We start from the raw sequence: 25,371 nt of genomic DNA on the forward strand, positions 1-25,371 counted from the left end.
ACTACCTCAAAATGAGCGCCGCGTCTGGGGTGGGCCACCTGGTGAAGGAGAAAGATGGAAATGACCCTCATATCTCTACTGCTAAAAACCGATTACAATTTTGGCCAGTGAAAACACATTTGACAATGAGATAGCGCTGAAAACGTACTGTTAATACAAAAACTGAATTCGAGATCAGAAAAAAAATTCTGAGCGACAAAACAAAAGTAGAGCTCTATTTTGTGTACAGGATGTTATTTTTCATCGAAACATTGTTTGGAACGAGGTTTGGAATCAATTTATATTAATAAAATAAGATGTTGGACTTGATATACCTACATATTTTTTATTTGAAATTTGTAAAAAAAATTAGACACAAATTGACGAGTATATAAAGCTTTGAATATAGCACACAAAAGCACATGGTGATCTGTTCTACAGGGGAGTCTTGGACTCGTAGAAGTATTTTAACTGAAGCAAGAACTTTTCCAGCAGATTTTTTGACACGAAACTTCTTAGGTCTTGGAGAATCAGAGTGTCGCCATTCTATCGATTGTTGCCTTGTTTCTGAATCGTAGAAATTTACTCAAGTCTCATCCATAGTAACAATTCGGTTTAAGAAGTCTACATCGTTTTCAAATTGAGCACAGATCGAACGCGATGCTTCTACCCTTGCACGCTTTTGGTCAACATTCAAACATTTGGGGATCCATTTTGCAGCAATTTTTCTCATGTCATAATTGACGTGAACTAAATGATGAACGCGTTCGTATGAAATATTCAGTGCTTCAGATATCCGTTTTAGCCCAATTCAACGATCTGATAAAATCATGTCATGAACTGCATCGATATTTTCGGGGACTGACACAGAAACTGGCTGTCCCGATCGGTCATCAACTTCAATGGAAAATTTACCTCTTTTGAAGCTTGCAGTCCTATTTTTCACGGTCGCATACGAAGGACATTGATCACCAAGAGTATTAAGCATATCTTCGTAAATCTGCTTACCTGTTAACCCTTTTAAATAAAGGTACTTGATGATGGCTCGATACTCCAATTTTTCGATTTTCACAATTTCGGTGGACATCTTCTTTCTTTTAATTTATTGCGTAACTCTGGTTTACTTTCTTGACCTCAAACTTCACACTGACACTTCTAATGAGTTAATGTTCGTTGCTATGGTAACGCAATATTTTTTTTATGCATGGAACTGTTCTAGGCTGACTAGATATCAATACATCCTCGTATTATCTCTGTCATGCATGCAAGGAACAATATTTGCGATTTTTCCTCATATCTTGTTATTATTTTTCATTTTCACTAACTGAACAATAAAATTCGTGACAATAACATTCTTTCAGGTGCAAGCATATTTTTTTTAGTGGACGAAGGTATGAGTGGTGATTCCATGTAGGTCTGGTTGTGAGTAAGGTCAGCTGCAGGCCTGTCTGATCAATTTTAAGCCATTCCGTGACTTCAACTTAATAACGTCATATCCTATCGATCTCATCGATTTTTCTCATTTCAACTCGACGGGTATTAAATATGTTGAACATTAAATCGGCCTCATTCACTGAAAAATTGTCCAATAAATTTTACACAATCAGAAACGACCATCACAGCTGTACCCGAAATTCTGTTACTTTCACATTTCAAGTTCAAGTCAAGGTCGCGACTCATTACGCTCGGAACGTTCCGATCAATACGATCTGCTTCTAATTTCTGTCTTACTACGTCAATAAGAAATGTTATCGGTGCCAGCATATTTTTTTCGCGCCGCAAATATGTCTCGCCGGACTTGTACCATCAATCTTTCAGTGAAAGCTTTCCAAGTTATAACAACCTTGATCTTGACATGAATTCGACGAATTGCTGTCTGATGTAAATAAGGAAACGGGCGAGTGCAAGAGCCTCAACAATCCCCGTTTTTCCATAAATTTATGGTGTACGAAATTTTGATTACTGATACAAACAGCATCAGACCGGCGTGAAAATAATGCCCTACATTTTCTGTTCGTTCTTTCTTTGAAATCAAAATTAAAAACTGTTAAGAAGAATTCATACCACGAAACTTTCGCAGAAAGACTACCAGAATGTGAGGTGTTGCCAGAACACTTGAACGATAAGTAGAAGTTAAGAAAACTACAATAGTTTCCACTTTCATCGAAAAGATGGCAGCACTTTACGAACGTCTTTTTTCAATTTCACCAGGATACGAATTGTAGCCAATGGTGATACTTTTCGAGAAATTTCTTCATGTGGAAATTCATAGGAGAAATAATTTCACCTCGGAAAGTTGACAACATGAATGAATATTTGTTGTTCAATGAAAAAAATTTTTATTTCCTTTTCCGTTTAACGAATAAAAAAATTTCTGACTTTCCGACATGACGAACTGAGTGAATTGGATTATAATGAAATCCCCATATAAATTAGTGGTTTCTGACTTAAGATATTCAGTTTCTCTTTTTGAAGTGACCAATAAATGATTGTTACCCCTGCTCCACTCCAGGGGTTTATTATTGAAAATTTGTGATCTCAAACCGGGTTGAAGATTTCACAATAATCTCTAGACAAAAGTTGAAGAACCTCTTGGTTCGGTCAGTTGCACTGAATATCCGGAAATCGTGATTCACATTCGAAAATTCAGCCGAAAAGAATCGCCGAGCTTTAACGGACAAGCAAATTCCCAGTATCGGTATCGTGACTTAAATCTCGAAACAGTAATGAGAAAAATGCCAGTCGTGAGAGTGGCTCATCGTTGTTCGTTGAACAATGAGTTTCCAGCACTGGATGGCATTTATTGTTCCAAGAAAACGCCTTAAAAAAATTCATTTAGTTGACTGTTTCCTTCCAATCAATTGAAATTTGGGTGAAAACGCTGATAATTTTACAGATTGGTTCACTCGTTGTTTCAGCATATTCGAAGTTCTTTTCTTGAAAAAACATGTCACATCCACCCATATAATAACAAAACGAACATAACAGAAGTTTCATAAGGTACATGACTTTAGAAGTCCCGACCCGGAATCGGCATACAGGGTGTATTAGAAGGTGAGGCTTTTTTTCAACATAAGGTAAAACTGGTCAAAATGAAATGAAAAATTTGAAAATGATTACTGAAATAGATCCTTATACGACCCTAGACCGTTTTTTAGCTGAATTATCGCAGAGCAGTTGAGAAAAACTTATATCCTGATTCGTCCATGTGGTTTCGTTTAGGTTATTGGCTCGTTCGATATTAATGTGGTAATGAAAATGGAAACTTAGGATTGCCGAATTGTTCTCATTATTTTTTATTAACTTACACGATTTTATGAAATGGCTCATTCCGATACCAACTGATAGAAGAGACTTAGGACACAGGTGTAAAAAATGGATAATACCAATAAAATTCGTTTAAATTATTCGCGAATTTTTTAACAATCACAATCTTCTTGTTCGAACATTCCAACAATCGTCATAAAAATGGGATGAAATGGGCAAACATCATAGCACTTTTTTAATATAACTAACATAAGCACTTTCAAGAAACTGCCTCGATTTTGTTCGTTTATTTTCACCCTAAATTGCACGATACAACAATTATGATTCTCTCAAAAGTGACCCGATGCATCTAATCCGATGAACTTGGTACTGAACCATTCATTGTCCTGCCATATGTTTATGTTTTGTTTCGTTCTTGCGTTGCCGGAGTCACCTTGTACAGGGTGGGCAAATTTCGATGTTTTAGCACAGCTTTTGAACCAAAGGAGATAGACAAAATCTGATACCCCATTCTCGTTCTCTTTTTCTGAGAAACTAACGAGAGTATCAGTCATTTTTGGCCACCTTCTTTTGTTTTCGAGTTGTAAACGAAAATTGGAAAAATGGCGATTTCGAAATAAATTTATATCTCCGCTAATATTGATGATAGAGCTCTGAAATTAAAACATTATGCAGGCACTTTTTTATTTAGAATCCAGTGGCGTGCTTGCCTTTTTAGCAGGATTTTTAATTACGAAGCTATGACCCAAAGTTATGTTTCTTTAAATGGGAACACTAGATTTCTATAAAATTTTTTGAAAGCTTAATTTTTACTGATTTCAAAAATATATAACATCATATGGTTTGCATCAATATAAGTAATAGAAAATGGTAAAAAACCTTTTTTCTCTATACATATTTCTATGGTTTCAACTTTTGAAGAGAATAGAGAGAATAGAATAATGTAGCATCTTATTATTACCACAGTCTACTTCTATTAGTCCTTTCATTTCTATGCTTCTTACTCAATTTCTCAAAGATTGAAATTTTGTGAAAATAGGTGAAAAGCATAGAAAGAATGACATTGCCGAAAGGAAACTGCTCTTGTATAGGAAGCTCTATTTTGCTGTGCTCGTCAAATGTTGAAACCATAGAAATATTGAGAAAATATTTTTTTGACCATTTTCTATTATTTATATTGATGCAAACCATATGATGTTATATATTTTTGAAATCAGTAAAGATTAAGCTTTAAAAAAATTGCACAGAAATCTAGTGTTCCCATTTAAAAAAACATAACTTTGGGTAATAGCTTCGTAATTAAAAATCCTGCTGAAAAGGCGAGCACGCCACTGGATTCTACGTAAAAAAGTGCCTGTATAATGTTTCAATTTCAGAACTCTATCATCAGTATTAGCGGAGATATAAATTTATTTCGAAATCGCCATTTTTCCAATTTTCGCTTATAACTCGAAAACAAAAGAAGGTAGACAAAAATGACAACTACTCTTGTTAGTTTCTCAGAAAAAGAGAACGAGAATGGGGTATCAGATTTTGTCTATCTCCTCTGGCTTAAAAGCTGTAGTGCTAAAACATCGAAATTTGCCCATCCTGTACAGTCCCGTTCTCGAAATTCAATGAAATTTTGTCGAATCTCAGCCATCCTGGATATTTTATATAGACAAATTTCGGTTGAACGACTTATTTTAATGAGTTCTACCTTCTGTCAAAAAAAAGCCTCACTTTTGAAAACACCCTGTATAATAGATGGCGTTAGTGAATAGAATCAGTGGTACAGTCAAAACAAACTTGCTCAAAATTTTGAGAACTTCGCAAAAATATTCATTTTTGAAGATAACCTTCGAGCTTTTATTTGCAAACTTTAATTGTGATTATACGTAAAAATTTCCAAAAAGATGGAATAAATTAAATAATCGTCAAGACCGAACGGCCGCATCGAGCTCCATAGAATTTTCAGATTTATTACTAGCAGAGTTGCTCTTTCAGAATATGTATCACATTTCCATCTACGGTTATTGTTATTGAGGGATAATCCACTCGAAAGGTGACTATTGAAAACTTTCCAAAAAGATGGAATCAATAATAATCGTCAAGACCGAACGGCTGCATCGAGCTCCATAAAATTTTCAGATTTATTACAGGTTTATTACAGATGGTCCCTGCTAACAAGAATAATATAAAATAGGTCTCTGGCCCACCCCTGTTCTATACCGTATTAGTTTGCTAGTTCACGACCAGGAATACGCTTTCAAAACTGCATCAATCGTTAGCCACCATTAGACCTCGACTATCTGAATTTCCAGCAATTTCCAGCAGCATAAATGCGGCAAGAGTTCCCGGTGAAACTCAGCTCATTAATAAAATATGTCGGAATTTCGTAGTCACGAAATAATTATTTTCCACTGATAAAAAGAATGGAAGCGTCGCATTGAGAAATACGAAAGTTGCAAGGTTATGCTCTGAAAACCGCAAGCAAGCAATACAATCCAATGCAAAGATTAATATATCTGTGCGATAATTTGGTAAATCGAATTACGTTCTTAACAAATTATCAGTTACATCTCAAAAATGAAAAGGTTTAATTTACAATTGAATGCTGTACAGGGTGGGCAAAATTGGTGATACCTGAGCTACAACTTTTTTACCCAACGAGATAGAAGTTAATGAATGTGCCATTCATGTCGTCTTTTTTCGAGAAACTAATAATGCCATCAACTGCATTCCTCTACCTTCTTTTGTTTTAGAGTTATGAGCCAAAATTGAAATTTGGGCGATTTCAACTTTGGTCATTATCTCCGTTTCTGTTTGTGCTAGGATGTTGAAATGAAGACATTATACAGACACTTTTTTGATAGCAATCCAGTGGTGTACTATGATTTCTTCCAACAGGTATATTTGCTGAGCTATAACATAAAGTTGTGTTTTTTATGGAAACAGTCGTTTAAAATGACCTAGAAAGAATCGCTATTTTTACCCCGTTTCAGAAATATATCATACATCATACATCGCCCTCAGATATTATGAAAAATATAGTTGGTATGTGATTTTCAAATGATTGAGTAGGCTGAATCACCGAATAATATGTCTCTAAGCATGGTTTAATTACAATTTTGCGTTTGAATACTTGATTCAATCTTCCATGGTTTGATCTCTATTTATAATTCAGCTCACATACTCTTCATTTTAAATTTAACATAGATACGAACTGTATTTTTCATAATATCTGAACGAATATTTCCTCGAACGTGGCTTTTGAACGAACCAAGCACAGCGAACTTATCTGCCAACTGTTTGAAATACCTAACATTCGGTTGATTACGTTCTCGTAATTTTCGAATATTTCCATAATGCCGCCAGTAATAACTAAATGTTCTAAACCGAGATCAAACCATGGAGGATTGAATCAAGTATTCAAACGCAAAATAATAATTGAACCATGCGTAGAGAGATATTATTCTGTGATTCAGCCTACTTAATACTCAATCATTTAAAATTCACATACAAACTATATTTTTCATAATATCTGAACGAATATGAGGGCGATGTATGATATATGATATATTTCTGAAACGGGAAAAAAATGGCGATTCTTTCTGGTTCACTTTAAACTACTGTTTCCATAAGAAACATCACAACGATGTTATAGCTCAGCAAATATACCTACCTGTTGAAAAAAATCAAAGTACGCCACTGGATTGCTATCAAAAAACTGTCTGTATGATGTTTTCATTTCAACATCTTAGCACAAACAGGGACAGAGATAATGACCAAAGTTGAAATCGCCCAAATTTCAATTTTGGCCTATAACTCGAAAACAAAAGAAGATAGAGGAATGGAGTTGATGACATTATTAGTTTCTCGAAAAAAGACGATATGAATGGTACATTCATTTTCCTCTATGTCGTTGGGTAAAAAAAGTTGTAGTTCAGGTATCACCAATTTTGCCCACCCTGTACACTTATGTCTTCCGTTAATTTGAATATTGACCAGCGCCTACCGAAAGGCTTCTTTTGTTAGAAGAAATAATCTACCTGATATTATATCAAAATAATCCATAACAATTACAAATAGGATGCAACACGGTCAATTGTAGTGTGTTATATCGTCTTGCAAGTGATTTTCGGAAGATAAAGATCGGGAAATTCCTCTCATTTCCGGGATCAACGTCCCCCCCTCCATTCGTCTGTCAGTAAGTAACGATTTAATCTCGACCTAAATTCGTTTCGTAACCTATGATTAATTTTCTTTTGTCTCCGGGTCTACAACGGCCACAATACTGGAAATTGTGCAAGAATACCACTTGGAGGCAGAGAGAAAACAGTTACATGGAACTGGGGCAGATATACGGCACGCACTTCAATGAATCACGACCCGCTGTGATTCATTTCCATTGTTTTCAGAGACGAAAACAAGAATTTTCAGGAGATAACTCAAGGATGATGATGGAATATAATGGTTTCCGCATTAGAACGCCATTTTTCGTGAGATCATGTTCGACACTCCAAATGTCAAGCTGTTATTGACATACGCAATCTACTATCACGATAAGCGGAACGTAGCCAGATAATAGAGGAAAAATGCGCTATTGAGCGAAAAAATAATTCAATGGTTCATTACGTTAATATTTTTCTTACATTCAGAACCATATATGTACAGGGTGTTTCACGTAAGCGAAACACTGGATTCATTGAGCAAAATTCAAAAGTGAACGATCAGTATGATAGTTTTTTCCAAGACCTACTCAAATCTGATATCTGAAAGACTATCGAACATAGGAATGGAAAGATATTTCGTAAAAACCAAAAAAAAAGGCAGATTCAACTGGTGTTCAAAATTTTATGGCAAAGATTATAGAGATAAGAAAGATGGGAAACGAAGCGACTTAAGTGATGTGAGCGCCATCTATGTTTCAAATGTGTTTTCAGGACCCTAAAGCTGGTTAAAATATTAATGCGAGGGCAGTTCGCAGAAACATGAAAATTTGTGAGATTTCAGATGGTCAGAATGTTTTAATTCTAGTACCGCCTTTTTTTCATCTAGTTGCTGATAATTGAATTTTATTGGCTTATTTCTTGGTGACAAACCCTAAATATCGTTCGAAAATTATTGAATGGTGAAAAACTGCGGATCAAATAAAATGGATTTTCCGAAATTAAGATTTTTACTTCACTGAGGAAAATGGAAATGTAAGAACTAAAATTGGTAACATGTGACTCGGTCATTTATTGATTTTTATTTTCAGTGCACCGAAATAAATAAAATTTTCATGGCGTAAAGACAAGACTTCAGAAATCAATACTGACTACACCATGCACAGTGAACATTTTACTGTTGAGGACTGTTCATCCACGTAAATTGCTGTATGCAGAAAGCATCCCTTGAATGAAAGGTCCATTTTGGGGAATTCATGACTTTCATACGTCCATTCAAAGATTCTGAATTGCTACTCCTTCAATATATTCAGAAATGCAAAGGTTTTATTGATTTCGTTTTGGGAATCGAGTGACTGTCAAATTGTTGATTGGACAGTCAAAGTTTTATGAAACCTACTGTGACTGTTTTGTTCATTCATTAATCAATTTGTATAGGGGCATCATAAAAAACAATAAAGAAACTATACTGACGGGCTAACATACAGGTCTTAGGTCTTGTATAGGTACCTCTGTAAGGTTTTTTTTTTAATTTTGTTCCGTAAAAACTATGTAAGTAACTGAAATTTGCATGCTATGATGTTATATAGAATATTGTTTCATATTAATTTCTGATATAAATTGTACAAATTCAACTGAGTTCATCAATTCAAAACAACTTATTGCACAGAAATAACACCTTTGACGTATTGGTCATAGTGAAAGTTGTGTCCTAGTGAAATATATATACTGTTGTGTCCTAGTCAACGCTTTATTCGTTGTCCATAATTTAAAATTTTTGTAAATTTTTTGTAAATTTTTTATAAATTGCAAATTGAAATATATAGAACAGAAAACTGTTATTTCAGTTTTTCTGTATTGACAGAACGTTTTTAGCGCCATCTCATCGTCAAATGTGTTAGTTTTTAAGACTGGAGGCATGAGGGCGTTTCCTGTCTTTCTACTCTATAATCTGTTTCATGGTATATACAGAATATCCCGGAAGTGAAACGCCATACGTTAACCATGGATTCAAATCGAAAAGTAATCCTTTTTTCTCGATAAAGTAGAGGCCAAAAAGGCTTCGTTTGGAATTTACGGAGTGTAAAGTATAACTGAAAAACCAATTGAAAAACCGGCACATTTTTTCCAAAATTCACAGTACACACAGCATTATTGTTCCATCCCTAGGTCAATCCACTCTTTTGTTACAAGTTGGCCGTGACAAAACGAAACGATGCATTCATTGATGTTATGGATAACTCGAATATTGGAAGCTCAGAAGTATAAATCAGAAGTAGGGTGCACAAAATTTCGAGCAATAAACGTGACCATTGTATCAAAACTTATTTGAAATTATTAGCCAAAAAGATTAATTTCGCTGTTTCTTTTTGATTTTCCAATTACACTTCAACACCCTATAAATCCGAAACGAAAACGTAATGACCTATAATTTATTTTAAAAAATTCGGGAATCTTTGTATACAGAATGAATATTGATTTTTTTCAATTAAACTTCCGATGTTCTCGAAAATAACAAAATTTTTCTTGCACAAGATATTTAGAAAAATTTTACCCATAGTTTCTGAATTATACATGTTTTCTATAACCGAGTCTATAACACTTCAATAATATGAATCGCACTTAAAATAAATTGTCATTGACCAAATATACATTGAAAAAGTATAAATTCGAATTTATTAAGTTTAAAACCTTTCAATGACCAAATCAACCTCAGCAACAAAAGGTCTATCCATTTCTGATATACAGGGTGTCCCAGAACTCAACGTCAAGCCGAAACGGGGTGACAAGATTGTAACCATCATAAGAAAAATCAGAAAAAAAAATCTATCCCATGCAGTTGGAAAATTATGGGCATTTAAAAAAAACTAAAAATTTGGTCGAATTGTAACCATTTTTCGGTTATTGTGGTTAATTTGTATTATTTTTGTTCATTTAAGCTTTGGAACCGTAACCCTAAATAACATTTCTAGAATCACAGTCAAAAATAATAATGACACATTTGCCCCAATTTTCTCAGAATTAATACTATTTGTTAAACTATGAATTTAAAATTTTCAAAATTTGTCGAATTCGATAGGCCCTCCTTTAAAAAAAATGTACTAGAGTGCCTTGGCATATGCCATTAAAAGTTGGCGCATTCAATCAGGATTGTTAAATGGTACAATACTTGTTAGTTTCATACTAAAAAAAAGGAGAAAAAAATAAAAACCTCAAGTAACCCGATTTTTTGTTAACCCATTCTACTCAGTCAAAATGTTTTTTATTCGCACAAGTTCTTGGTAGGTTCCATCTATCCATCTCTCTCATCATTTTGCCATAAAATTAAGAATCTACCAAAAACTTGTGCGAATAAAAAACATTTTGACTGAGTAGAATGGGTTAGCAAAAATCGGGTTACTTGAGGTTTTTATTTTTGTCTTCTTTTTTTTAGTATGAAACTAACAAATATTGTACCATTTTACAATCCTGATTAAATGCGCCAACTTTTAATGGCATTTGCCAAGGCACTCTAGTACATTTTTTTTTTAAGGAGGGCCTATCAAAGTCGACAAATTTTGAAACTTTTAAATTCATAGTTTAACAAATAGTATTAATTCTGAGAAACTTGGGGCAATTGTGTCATTATTTTTCACTGTGATTCTAGAAATGTTATTTAGGGTTACGGTTCCAAAGCTTAAATGAACAAAAATAATAAAAATTTACCACAATTACCGAAAAATGGTTACACTTCGACCAAATTTTTAGGTTTTTTTAAATGCCCATAATTTTCAAACTGCATGGAATAGATTTTTTTTCAGATTTTTCTTATGATGGTTACAATCAATCCTGTCACCCCGTTTCGGCTTGACGTTGAGTTCTGGGACACCCTGTATAAAAAAACACAACAACCCGCCACCCTTCGATGGGGGTGAATGACAAACTGATATTTTTTTACAAAATTTTAAATACCGTATATATGACTTTTATTTACTTTTTACTCACTTTGTATTATGCTTAATATTTTCGAGAACAGTCAGCGAATGTAAATATAGCATAGAGTCGTGACCGAAACTGAGCTGATAGCTTTGTGTCGTGCAATTTCGGAATAGGAACAGAAGGAAATCTAGGCTAGTACTCTTTCCATTAACATTAATCCATTCCTTACCCGCAGATGCTTCAATGCGCTATTGGGTGTGCGTTCAGGATATTCGCCTATCAGCGATCTACCAATTATTATGATGATTCAGATATAGTACGTTGCTTTGAAGGTACGTGCCGACACTACGAATACGGCTTCTGTGCGGCATGAATGCTAAAATTATCGGTTTCTTGATGAATAAAATCGCTTAGGCACAGCGGATTATTTTCTCCAAAAAAAGTAATTACTGTCAGATGGCCACTTGGTATAGTTTCTGACGTCGGACCATTCTATGTAGAATCTCTTTGGACTAGATGATTTAGCAGGAAACTAAAATCGTCCATGTAATGGGAGATGAATACCGAGGTCGTTCACCAAGAAAGTTTTCGACTTTCAGTTTTGAGGTAAAATTAGATGAATTGGTATTGGGCTAAATCGATCACAGTCTTGCCAAGTTATTTGAAGAATGAGATAACTCAACTTATATCGAAAACGGGTTTTATTTATGTTTTCTCAAGAAGAAAAACAGAATTCCTACTGGAAGTAATTCGAAGTACATACAAAGATCAAGTACAGGGTGTCCGAGTTAAAGTGTCCCTATACCTTATTGTGGAAACTAAAGGAGCTAGAAGAAAAAATTAAATACCAAATTTGTCTGTAATCGATTGAACTTTAATTTTTTATAACCCACCCTAATACTGGGTGCTCCGTTTTTTCCTGTTGGTACCAAATTTCCTATTTCAAATGGAACACCCAGTATATTATTGCATTTTTTAATTCTTGTCAAATTTCAAGGTAACTCTGGTATGACAACCATGGTCCTATCACGGCCTTCTAAACCCCCGGGCCCGGTCATTGCCAAGAGCGGCAACACTGGACCGGGGTATACGTCTAGTCAGTTCTAGTGGTAAATAGTTCCCGCGTTTTAGAGCACCGTCTTAGTTTAGTGTTGATTCTGGTACTAAATGTGAAAAATAAGTGGATTATTGCGATTGTTCGAGTGCTGTGAACAGTGAAAGTGTGTGTGATTTTGGTGTTAGTGAATTTTCCTTGGAATAACAAACTACACTCGTCTTTATAAGTATCTAACCTATAAATTCAACTCAACTAGAGAATAGAGATCATCTGCTTCGGAAAATGGTCAAAACGTGTTGTATTCCATCGTGTAGAAGTAATTATCCGTCTAAAAAAGGAACTAAAATAAATAATAAATACTTCGATGCTCTACAGAGAAACGGTTTGTCAATTGCCACTGACCCTGTAAGTTTTATTTTTGTTCACATGTGCGCTATTTTAGAATATATTTTGAACGACGGCGAAACTTTTTCCAAATTTTTGAAGAGTTCCGAACAGAAATCAATTTTATGTCAACTGACTATTCATAGCATTGAATTGGACTTCTATTATTCAGTCTCGTATTCAGTATTCACAGAAACTTGTGGTTGTGGTTTGAATTCAAAGTTCATTTTAAATTCGCTCTGTTCTATTTTTTCGAACATACTTCTCAATAATTACGTGAAGAATACGAATAAAGAGAATCGCGCCGAAAAAGTGGAAAAAAGCGGAAACATGCGGGAGATAGTAGTCGTGGAGGTAATTTTAATTTGCTTCCAAAGAATCGTAAACCTTAAGTTGAGGGGTCAAAATTTTCATTCCTTATCAATTTCCACTTGGTTATTTTTTCGAGAATTCCGATTTATTTTTTTACTAGCTGACCCGGCAAATCTAGTTTTGCCATTTAAATTATTTCTAGGGTAGATAATAATAACTAACTCATCGTGATTGCTCGATTGGTCGTAAGAAAAAGGAATGCCTTTTTTTCTGTTCTGTACATTTTTTTGGGAATATTTTGTTATATACACCTTGCCCTATCAATAATAAACACAACAAAAAAAGAATTGTCCAATTTGGTGCGATCGTTTGAACAATAAAGCATTTTGAAGTAAACCATAGATCCTCTTTTATTAATATAGAAGATTTATGTAGAGAATTCCAGTTTATTTTGTTATTTATATGGATAATTTTGATTTATTTTGTTATTTATATAGAGAATTTTATTTGAGTTATTTCATTCTTAGAATTATATTTGAGTTCACATTTATTGGCGAGAGATGGCCCTACACTTCCCCGTGGTTCTTGCTGGACAATAAATTGAATGAAAAGTCAACCAATTGGGTTTAATTTCAATTTTGTTTTTCATTTATATTCAATTTATTGACTGAGTAGGGCATACTTTCACCTTTTTTTCCAGATTTTCATCGGGAAACCCATTTAATAACTTCAGGAAATCAAATGATACGTTCGAAATATCGTATCTCTCAATGCTAAGCATCGTAAGTAGTATACCTCCCAACGATCGTCTTTTGCGGCGTTGCCGCTTGAGGCGCCCGGCCATGTCTTTAGACGGCCGTGGTCCTATATAGCACCGATTCTGAGATATTCGACGTTTTCCTGAAATTCTGACAGCTTTAGGTGCTCACTAAAATAGCTGATACTAGTTTTCTATCTACAGTAGAATCCGATTATTATGACGCCGGCTATATTGACCAATCGCTTATTATGACGCAATTGCAGTGTTAAGTTTGGTTTCATTCAAAACTCCTTACAACAGGGTTCGGATTTAATGACTTCGCTTATAATGACATGTCGCTTACAATGACATGATTTCAGATACAACAATATTATTTGTAGAAAATTTATCCGGTTATAGTGACATCTCGATCGTTTTCTCAAGCCACCCCACCCCTTTTCATGCGACGAGGTTTGATACGATACGAGATATATCAGATTTTTTTGTAAAAACGAAAAAGTTCTTCATATTTAGCTGATAATTTTAAATTTTTTCAATAAAGGAAACATATAATTTGTCGTTTTTCTCTCAAATTGAATCCATAAAAAATATCATCAATTTTGCTTTTTGTGACTTCCGGTTATTATGACGTGTTTTTCATTTCCCCTCAATGTCATTATAAGCGGATTCTACTGTATTTCTCTATTTATAGCAATCTGATGTACAGGGTCTTCAAAAAAAGTTGAAAATTCAAAAAGAAGTTCAATCAAATCTTAATTTTTTCAAATGGCAACCCATATTTTTTTCTTGTTCATCATGTAGAGCAGGTTAAAATGGGGAAAAACTGTATCTAAACTTTTTCTGTAAAGTGAATAGTTTCATAAATATGGATGAAAAAGTGCATTTTCCCGTAAGATCCAACGATAATTATCAATTAGTGTTGCTGCTATATAATTGACTTCGATTTTTTTGACAAATTTAATTAACTAGATTGACTAATGACAGACAAAAAGACTCTTTTACTCAAAATCAGTAGTCGCTTCCAATAAAAAAATTATTTGAATAATCAAGTAATTTTCTGACAACACAAAAATAAATCAAAAATACACAATTAGATAAGTGCCAGTTTCCATAGTTACCACATTCTATCAGCTTAATTTTATCGTTGGTTCTTATGGGATAATACACTTTTTCATCCATATTTATGAAACTATTCACTTTACAGAAAAACTTTAAATACAATTTTTCCTCATTTTAACCTGCTCTACATGATGAACAAGAAAAAAATATGGGTTGCCATTTGAAAAAATTAAGATTTGATTAACCTTCTATTTGAATTTTGAATTTTTTTTGAAGACCATGTACATATGTATATCAGATTGCTAAAAAAGAAATAGATAGAAAACTAGTATCAGCTATTTCAGTGAGCACCTACAGCTGTCAGAATTTTAGGAAAGAGTCGAATATCTCAGAATCGCTGCTATATAGGACCATGGTTGTCATACCAAAGTTACCTTGAAATTTGACAAGGAATTCAAAAATGCAATAATATACTGGGTATTCCATTTAAAAAGAGAAAGTTGATACCAACAGAGAAAAAACGGAGCACCCTGTATTAGGGTGGGTTATAAAAAATAAAAGTTCAATCGATTACAGACAAGTTATCGCCAAAGTAAAGTAAAACCCAATCCTTCACTCATTCAGACGATGACAATGTGTCATATGCGATTTATGTTAGTGCTGGCAATCGAAGTGTTGAAGGAAAATCCCCACAGGCTTCGACTTTGTTACCATGCACTATCCTATTGGAACTCATACACCTACCTACTGTATAAAAGGATATATATTTTAGAAATATGTAACATATTTCTCTCCCTTTCTGTTAGTTCTGGTGTGATGTTCATCGATAGGCAAACACAAGCACAAAGTGCGTTTCATAAAAGAACTTATTTTAAACCTAAACAGTTATTAATGTTTGTGTTCGTGAGCTAATAAATGTTTTGAGCAAATGCTTTGCTGTGAATAGCAAAAAATACGGACGTGAAAAGTCAAACCTGAATAATGCATTCAGAAAGTATCTATTGGCAAGAAAAACAATGAAAAAATGGAGTGAATAAGGTCCATATTTCTCCACATAAAATTCATTCATACGGTGTAACCTGTTTCGTCAGCACGACGCTGACATCCATCAGACACATTACTAAAAAAATATATTTCACTTCCGACAAATCCCAAAAATCTTCATCCATAACCTAACTTAATCCAACAGTAGGCACATCTACAAAATCGTTTATTTCCTTTTATATATTATTACATGTACGCCACTTATGCACTTCGATTTTTGAGCAGTGTAGTTACTTTCCCGCACGCGACTACCATCGCATGTGTTAGCTTTATTTTTTCAAGCCCTTTTTCTCTCTATTTTCCTTCACTCATTTCACAATTGGTTTCTCCAATTTACTGGATATTGGCGTTGATTCCTTGAATGAACGCTACCTGCAGTAAAAATTCATTGTTTCAATTTTTGTATTGTTTGAAGGAATTACCTTTTGAATCTCTCTCATAAAAGTACAAAAAAGGTTGAAGATAATAAATAAGAAGAATGACACCTTAAAAGTTCCTGAATGATTGTTCATGGCAGAGTAATTTATCTGCAGATAAACCTGATGGTTCTTTGACAACTTAGTACAGAGCAAGGTGCAAGTAACTGTAGGTATGACAAATGCATAAAAATTAAGAAGAAGAGCTTTTGATTTTTTTTTCCATGTGAGGTGGCAAAAAAATCCACTCATTTAAAGGAACAAAAAACAAAAGTTCTGGGCTAAATTTTTTCTTAATTTTCGATTATCTTGGAAATAAGGAAATTTTGCAAAAATTCGATCGGCACAACTCAGTACATATATAGCCCTGGTATAGCACAATCTATTACAGGCAAAATTCCTAATTTGCTAAAAGTGCTGGCCCATTCCATACATTTTGTGGAATATCTTAAGAACCGTATGGAATTGAAAAAAAATCTCCATGGCACAAAGCAGCACAAACCTAGCACAATTCTATCTCTTCTTCGAACTTAACGCAGAGATTAATCAACTTCTAGTACATAAGATGGCAGAAAAACACTTTTCGAATAAATTTGCAGTCTGGACTGCCAATTTCAATACAGCACATAATGCTTACCATTGGGGTGAAGAAAGAACTTCGATCAGGAAAATAATCTCTTACCTGCAACAAAAAAAAATTCATGAAAAATCCGTGATGGACGGGGTCAAAGAGGAATTCAACTATTTTGATCCGATTTCAACGAAAAATGAGCAATTATTCTTCGGATCGAAGAAGATCAATCAATTAGATAGGTTTCTTTCTTAGGAAGCCTGAATAATCCGAAAATTACCTTCAACAACCCTCTGTATATAATTTTTCACCCGACCTAGGGTAGCGCCACATATTGCTACATAATTAATAAAGATCATTCCTGAATCGACAATTGAAATTGAGAATATGGACGGAGAGCCCTCATCGAAAGTTTACAAATCCAATCCCACACACAACGAAGTGTAAACGTTTTCGTTTACATCGAGTCGAATTATTTCCCGTGTCGATTGAAAAAATTACCCAAGCATATGAGTCAGAACGAAGGTCGATCGCAGCATGAAATTTTATTATAAACAAACATTTGCCGTAAGAACTCCCGATGTGAACAGTCATACCAAATAGCATTCTCGAATGTTAAGTGGCGATTCTGGTAGGTACACACGGGCTTATATTTCAATGCTATACAAATAAAGCCGGATTCATATACAGGCTGTCTCGAATTTGATTTGAGTCTAACTCAAATTCATTACCGTCATAAGCCCATAGAAACAGGTGATGCATACAGACCCAGTATTCTGTAAAGTAATGATTTGTGAAATTTACGACGAAAAATAGACAGGGTGTAGAGAGGATAGGTAAAAAAAAAATTTTCACAAAGTTTTCTGTCTATCCTAGAGACGGGGTCACCTTTTTTTTAAACACCCTGTATAGAATGTGTTTTTTTTTAAATGAGGTTGAGTAAAAAGCCTTGTTTAAATATCTGTCTCAACAGTTTAGCATAAATCACTTCGTTACTGCCACTGTTTTCAACAACAAAATTCTTGCTGCCTTTTCAGAAATCATGAAACAGCAATATTTGCATTGAAACTTCTTTTGTTATTTTTTATCGTAAACTGTTCGTTTATACTCAGAAATGAGTCTCGATTTTAAAAATAAAACTTATACAAACAAATCGGTGGCCTGTAGGGAATGCAATCTCGGTGCGAGATCGCGAATGCGGGATCCGCGAGATTAGGACATTACGATCTCGCAGGATCCCGGTATTTTCGAGATCTCGGTAGTTCTGAAGAAATTCAAAAAGTGGTTGAAATTTCTTGGTTGTGAATATGAGGTTGATTAATAAAATATTACTTAGAAGAAAAACTTTATTCTTAAATACATAAAAAACAACTCATTATCATTTTCTTAATAAAAACAAAAACAATAATAATAACATAATCAATGAAAAAATTCATGAGCGATTTTGGAAATAACTCCTCAAAATACAAAGATTGCTCAGGGTGTTGTCTGATAACCTGCACCTGATATCTGTTGCTATGTACCCAGCAGCTGAAAATGCCCTTTCTGCTTCCACACTAGTTGGCATCAGTGTGGAAAATCAATTATATGCAAATTCTGAAAATATACCCCTTGCTCCTCCACACTCATAAAGGGACATATCTTTCTTTAGAAGAGACTCTAATCTGTCCAAGCTGCTACTGGTTGTATTCATAACAGGATTTTTAGATGCCTTCAGAGTCTCTTCTAATTCTTCTTGAAGAGTTTTATTCAATTTTTCAGAGAAAGAAAATTCTTCGTTTCCTGACGGTAATGACGGTAAATTCTCATCGCCAGAAGTTGAGGGTAGGTTTGATGATGTTTCAATTTGTTTAGGATATAATCTTTCAATTATATTTTTTATTTCTTTCCGGACAATGTATTTGGTGGGCAATTGAAGAGTTTCATTGTCTCTTAATAGATCCAATTTATCTTGATAATTATTTGGATTTTTCAAATATAACAGCGCTGCGGTTGCATTTATTCGACGCTCGGAGATACGCCTCTTCATTGAAGCGACCAACTTTTCTGAGAGTGGAGTTTTCAGACATTCTAACTTTCGAATCATGAAACGTAATGTGTGTTCGGCACTCACTAAGTCAGTATCTCGACGGCACAATACCTCAACTGTCAATTTCACTGGCTGAAATGTGTTTTCTAAATCGACAAGGACAGCATGCTCTTCATCCGTGAAAAAATAGTCCGAATTATAACTGAGTGAAACGTCAATCAGGGTCTTAGCTACACACTGCTTTACTTTATTGTAAGTACTTATCATGTCGCACTGGCTAGACCAACGAGTTTTACAGTCAAGAACCAGTTGAATTGTTTTGCCAAACTCCTGTTGAATATAATTTTGAAGAATATGGTCTGCCGTTCACACATTTACTACTACGGCCCAATCCCGCCGATCTCGATCGGGATCTCGTTATTATTCTGCTGCGGGATTGATCTCGAAAAATCACACGAGATCTCGCGAGATCGGGATCCCGCGGGATCGGGATTGCATTCCCTAGTGGCCTGGCATTTTTATCGATACAAATATCGAATATAATGTCTAGGTTAAAAGCAGGTGACGGTAGCAAATTTATTTTATTCATATGAAAAGATTCTCATGATTAAAGACCATATAATTCAAACAATCCAGGACTGCTTGGATCTTCAGAATGATCTAGACAGCCTTTTATCTTTTTGTAAAGCCTTTAGTTTACATTTGAACATAGAAAAGTGCTGTATAGTTTCTTTCACACGGAATAGGTCAGTAATAAACTATGATTACTCAATTTCTGGAACTACCCTGCGGCGCACTGATACTGTCAGGGATTTGGGTATTGTGCTTGATTCAAAGCTCATCTTCGATGAACATATAAATGGTTTAGTGTGTGCGAGTAATAGAGTTCTTGGGTGGATTATGAGGCAATGCCGTCAATTCAAGAGTCGTGAGGCAATTTTAGCGCTGTACTATGCCTTTGTTCACAGCAAGCTCAACTTTGCTTCTTCGGTTTGGTGTCCTCATTATAATGTATATATCGAAAGGTTGGAAAGGGTGCAAGCTAAGTTTCTTAGGTTTCTAAGTTATAAGACGGGATTTCACCTGATACCTGGAAATCCGGATAACTACTTTGTTCGTTTGAGACATTTTCGAATTAATAGCTTAAAGGACAGAAGAATAATGAATGATTTAATTTTCATCTATAAAATACTATCGAATAAAATTGATTGTCCTCAAATTCTAGATTCAATTGATTTTTATGTTCCTGTTAGAAATCTGAGGAGACCTCCTGTATTTTACCTGACCACCTATAGAACCAACAGTGCAAAGTATTCACCTATATCGAGAATGTTAGATCTATGCAATTCTTATGTACATAGCCTTGATTTATTTTCGGGGGGGTAGTTTAAGTTCTTTCAAAAAAACTGTTAAGAGGATATTTGGGTAGTTCTTTACATTGTTCGTGAGCATTGTTTCATTTATTTCTGATTGTTAGCATTGTCTATTTTATATTATTAGTGGGCGCTTCTTTTGGGTGTTCACACCTGTTAGCGTTCTTCTTTGTAAAATAAAAATAAAAAAAAATAAAATAATTTCAAAAAATATTTCAAGAAATCTCAATGCAAATAAAATTAAAGCCATATGTATATGATATAGGTATGTTGTGGGATATATGTAGGACAAAAATTACAAGGTGGATTTTATCCACTTTATACTCACCGACGTTTCGCAGAGTTTTTTCATCTGCTTCTATGAAATAAAGCAGACAAAATCCACAATTAATTTTTGTTTGTGTGATATTCGGAAAATTGGGTACTTTGGCTGAATGCAACTCTGTTCAAAAGATCCACGATGTGTAGTGTCACGGATTTAGCTCTTCATTCTGAAGGTAATTTTGTTTCTCCAGGGGTGGCACAGCTCATTGTGAAAACTTGAAATGGGTATATCTTTTTATCAGGGCCGAATCGGAAAAAATGGTATAGGAAAAAAGTGTTTCTTTGTGCCTCAGAATCTACTGTTAAAATATTTTTAAGGGTCAAAGACTCACCCTGTATATATAAAATATAAACATAATTTTTATATTGAAAAATTGAGTTGTTCGCTTAAATAAATCAAATGAGGTTTTAGAAATCACTAGGACATTGTTAACGAAACATACTAAGGCCCGGTACTTTCACGTGCGAATAACTAAATTTATTCGATAGATATGTCTTATTCTTAGGATAAGTAAAAATGCAGTCTTTTCAGTTTCAGATAGTGTTATTCATCGAATAAATCTGTCATTGAAACTCGTTAATAAGATTTTATTTGTCATAGATCGAATGTCGGTACGTCATAATTGGTTGAATTTTTTAGATTCTGGATGTATGGTTATACTTTGTGTGATTTTCACGAAATATTTGGTTGGAATTATGACAATTTCTACAATGCGGTGTCTCATTTTACATTAATCAGTGAAAAGTAGTATACCGTGTTTTCATAGAATTGTTATTCATTAAATAATTTCATCTGAAAGCACCGAAATAAGGTATCCTTCAGGTAGGAAATTATTTGACGGATACTTATTGACAGTGAATAAAATTTATTCGAAGTTGAAAATACCGGGCCTAAGTAAATTTTCAAAACAAATAGATTGCATTACATACTCGAACAAAGTCAAATTCGAAATAATTTCAATGGAGTATTTTCTATTTTAACCTTGCTTTTGAGACTTGCTGCACAGAGACTTTATGTTAAATCTTGCATTGTATTTAAAGGGCCTGTCTAGTCAATTTTAGAATGTCCCCCTTAACAATAAAATTGCCCCGTTGGCCCCACTTTTGGAAACACCGGTTTAAACTCATGGATAGCGACGAGTAGTGTTTTTAACCTAATTATTTATTAGATTCATTTTATATATCTTTATTATATCTTTAAGACAGATCTGTCCGAAAAGGTGGATCTCCTGACCTGCTAGTCGTTACTGCTAAATTATCAATACGCTTATCAGTTTATAAGATTGTCAACAATAATAATTCAAAACATTCTCACGTCCTCAACAGATTGATAGCGACTCGGATAGCGACAAAACCGTAATTATTTACCAACGAATAAATGATCAAACGTACCAAGACGAATTTATTTTGATGCAGTTTCCCAAAATATCACCCAATTGTTATTACGTAACGACAACTATATCGTTATATATATTTCGCGATTACAATACTCGTGCGATAACCAAGTACGTCATATTTATTTTGGAAGAAAAAAATTATTTTTCGAATGCGTTACAAATATGAGACCGATTACATTCGAGAAGAATTTTAATGAATGAACTCCTACGTTGAGCCCGTGAAGACGTAAAAAATTATTGATACACAGCCAACTCTATGCCATGCAATTTCAGGAGATAGTAAATTCGGAATTTCACGTACCCACAAGATTTATTACTGTATCAAGGATCAAAGTTCGAGAGAAATGATCTAAGTAATTCAGCCCTGAAAATTTTTGAAACTGAATATGATGCGATCATTGTAAAGCTACAAAAAATAACCTCACACGAAACAACATTTCGAATATACAGGTTGGTTCACATAAGAGAGTCCAGCTGAAGAAACGGTTTTTCCGAAAAACATGTCACTTTTTATTCGGATTGGAAATCTTTTGACTGCTAATTCTTTGCATCGTAAGATGGCACTCGGTGTGCCATTTAAAATAAGAAAGTAGTAGACTGTTCTCGGTAATCGGAAATTGCAGAGGTCTGAAAATATTTGAGGGAGAAAGTTTATTGTCAAATTTTCAGTAAAATAATTATTAGTTTTCTATGAATGTTTAAATAATGTCTATAAAGCTTGGGCAAAATTCATCGACTACTAAGGGGATCTCGAGAACTATAAGAGCTAGAAGAAAACGGATGACACATTCTTTTTCCTGACTAAACCAAATCTGAAAACAGAATCGAGCCATAATTCCTAGATTTTGAGTTATAAACAAAAATTGAGAAGTCGATTGAAATTCATTCTGGGAGGATTCTGCATTTCCTGAAACTTTTTAGGGTTTTCACTCCCAAAAAAAAAAATTGAGAAATTGCCATTTTCAGTAATGACTCGTACTCGAAAATCATGATGACATTCTAAAGGCACTTTTTTATTTACGAGATTCTGATTTTCTAAATGTTAACTACAGGGTGAGTCTTGGACTCGTACAATTATTTCCACAATAGATTCTTCGAGTTCAAAAGAAATACTATTTTCCTATACCATTTTTTTCGATTCGGCCCTGATAAAAAGATTTAGCCATTTTAAGTTTTCATGAGCTATGCCACCCCTGGAAAAACAACATTACCTTCAGAATAACTAGCTTAATCTGTGACATTAAACATCTGTGGATCTTTCGAACAGAGTTGTATTCAGCCAAAGTACACAATTTTACAAATTTCACAGATACCTTTCAATTTTTGAACATCAAATTACTCGAAAACGGCGCATTCAACGAGAAAATATGAAGAATAATTTCATTTTACAATAAGTTCAAATATCATTAAATAGCCTCAAGTGTTGGGTCCTTTGAATTTTTGGTATTTTTATGGAACGTAATGGTCATAATGAGAAAACTGGAAAACGTGAGTGATGTTGTGTTCGAAAAAGATATACAAATGAATGAAAAACTATATTCCGAAATTTTTTCATTCGATAAAACCGTATGTTAGAACTAAAAATAACATTTTTTATGGTTTTTCAACAGCCTGTTTCTTTTCAACCAAGCCGATTCGGAATAAATGGTAAAGGAAAAAAATGTTTCTCTTGAACTCAAGAATCTACTGTTGAAATACACTGCGCAAAAAAATTAACGCACATTATGGAAATCTCAAATTTATTCTACAACTGACGGTGTTCTCAATGATAACACGACTTTACAACAAAATTTTTGTTCTTTGTCCTAACGTTTATACTAGGATTTTCCGGTTAATTATGCACAAAAACGAAAAAAAAATAACTTTTTTTGGTATAAAGTTTGCTTTTGTGATAGTTATAGTATTAATAGTCGTTCTTCATTTTTTTTATAATTTTTAATAATTCAAAAAGATCGTCCGATGAGAGTGGGGTGTTTACGTTTACAAGGTGCCGCTAGAGGGCACTCGAGTCATAAACAATGATCAGGTGTTGTTTACTAGCCCAGACCAACTTCAAATATAGTCAAGAAAATGTAAATACGATGCTGATGCATTTTGTTTTATATGTGGTCAATTTATTATAATTCGTGACGTGAAATACGAATTAAAGACATCTCACGTTCTCTCTGAAGCCTATGAAGCATAATTTGACTTTCCTGTTTGGAATCAAGACAAGCCATGGGCTCCACATGTTGCTTGTTTTTAGTGTAAATGCTATCGTTGAATCAGTCTCCTAAACACAGAAGCAAACTTTTTCGTGCCATATATTTTTTTTTCGTCTAATTAGGATCTTAACTATCGAAATTTTATGCTTTGCACTCAAAGTCAAATTTGATATTGACCCGTGTAATTATTTTTATCAGAATTATGCATGCATATGTTATCCACTTTCAACGGTTTTCTTCAATACAGAGGTTTTTTTCCAGCAGGAATAAAAAAAGATGATATTATCAGATTTTGAATGTATTGGCTCCATTCTAAAATCAGTTGTTCTCGATCAATTCTAGTAATCAATAGTTTTTCTTTCGTTTGATTTTCTACACTCGATCGCTATGCAACGCGAAACACGCAATTTGACCCAAGAGGAATGTGCCCAAGCGGTAGATTTGCGAGAAGAAGGGTGGACATACACAAGAATTGCAGAAAGATTTGGAGTTTCCCATACAAGTGTGTCCAGAATATTGCAGCGATTCAGGGAGACAGTTATGAATGTCCGAAGACCAGGACAGGGTAGACCACGGGTAACAACTGCCATTCCAGAACGTTACTTGAGAGTTTCTTCGTTGAAACAACGGTTTGCAACCGCTCGCCTCTTTCAAATTCAGATTGAGCAAACTCATGAGGTGCAAATTAGCACTCAGACAATAAGAAATCGCCTCAGAGAACATGATTTAAGGCCTCGTGTCGCAGCAAGAGGCCCAGCTCTTACCCCAGCCCATCGAAGAGCGCGTGTGGATTTTGCGAGAGAGCATATCCATTGGGAAGAGGCCGATTGGGAAAGAGTTCTCTTCACAGATGAGTCTAGATTCTGCCTCTACCATTGTGATCAACGTTCCCTTGTATACAGACGTCCACATGAAAGATATGCTCAGTGCAATTTCCTGAATACTACTGGTTTCGGGGGAGGATCGATTATGGTATGGGGTGGAATATCTTTGGCTGCTCGCACAGACCTAGTGGTCGTTGATAATGGAGCTATGAATGCTGATAAGTATATAAGGAACATTCTCGAAGAGCATGTAGTGCCATTTGCCCCATACATTGGTGAAAATTTCATTTTTATGGACGATA

General features: G+C 34.5%; 1 protein-coding gene and 1 long non-coding RNA gene across 3 annotated transcripts in view; both read right to left on the reverse strand.

Annotated features, from left to right (window-relative positions):
- LOC123322947 (serine/threonine-protein kinase tricornered) overlaps positions 1-25,371 on the reverse strand; it is a 208,491-nt gene that overhangs the window by 159,752 nt on the left and 23,368 nt on the right. The window lies entirely within an intron of this gene.
- On the reverse strand, positions 4,186-20,515 carry LOC123322949. The gene is made up of 3 exons (XR_006539232.1): positions 19,751-20,515; positions 16,004-16,007; positions 4,186-4,196 (listed from the first exon to the last, which is right to left on the reverse strand). It is a non-coding gene; the product is annotated as an uncharacterized LOC123322949 (long non-coding RNA).

This window comes from Coccinella septempunctata, chromosome 1 (genome assembly GCF_907165205.1).
Source record: "Coccinella septempunctata chromosome 1, icCocSept1.1, whole genome shotgun sequence".
Classification (NCBI taxonomy): domain Eukaryota; kingdom Metazoa; phylum Arthropoda; class Insecta; order Coleoptera; family Coccinellidae; genus Coccinella; species Coccinella septempunctata.